The following is a 776-nucleotide window of genomic DNA, read 5'->3' as shown; positions in this document are numbered from 1 at the left end:
TGACAACTATCAAACTAGCTATCAGAGACTGGAATAGAGGCAGATGTTTCGGTCTGACAACTATCAAACTAGCTATCAGAGACTGGAATAGACGCAGATGTTTCGGTCTGACAACTATCAAACTAGCTATCAGAGACTGGAATAGAGGCAGATGTTTCGGTCTGACAACTATCAAACTAGCTATCAGAGGCTGGAATAGACGCAGATGTTTCAGTCTGACAACTATCAAACTAGCTATTAGAGGCTGGAGTAGAGGCAGATGTTTCAGTCTGACAACTATCAAACTAGCTATTAGAGGCTGGAATAGACGCAGATGTTTCATCTGACAACTATCAAATTAGCTATCAGGGGATGGAATAGAGGCAGATGTTTCAGTCTGACAACTATCAAATTAGCTATCAGAGACTGGAATAGACGCAGATGTTTCGGTCTGACAGCTATCAAACTAGCTATCAGGGTCTGGAATAGAGGCAGATGTTTCAGTCTGACAACTATCAAACTAGCTATCAGAGGCTGGAATAGAGGCAGATGTTTCAGTCTGACAACTATCAAACTAGCTATTAGAGGCTGGAATAGACGCAGATGTTTCAGTCTGACAACTATCAAACTAGCTATTAGAGGCTGGAATAGAGGCAGATGTTTAAGTCTGACAACTATCAAACTAGCTATCAGAGGCTGGAATAGAGGCCGATGTTTCAGTCTGACAACTATCAAACTAGCTATTAGAGGCTGGAATAGACGCAGATGTTTCAGTCTGACAACTATCAAACTAGCTA

This window comes from Lottia gigantea (assembly GCF_000327385.1).
Source record: "Lottia gigantea unplaced genomic scaffold LOTGIsca_326, whole genome shotgun sequence".
NCBI classification, from domain to species: domain Eukaryota; kingdom Metazoa; phylum Mollusca; class Gastropoda; family Lottiidae; genus Lottia; species Lottia gigantea.
Note: the sequence above shows the minus strand (reverse complement) of the source record.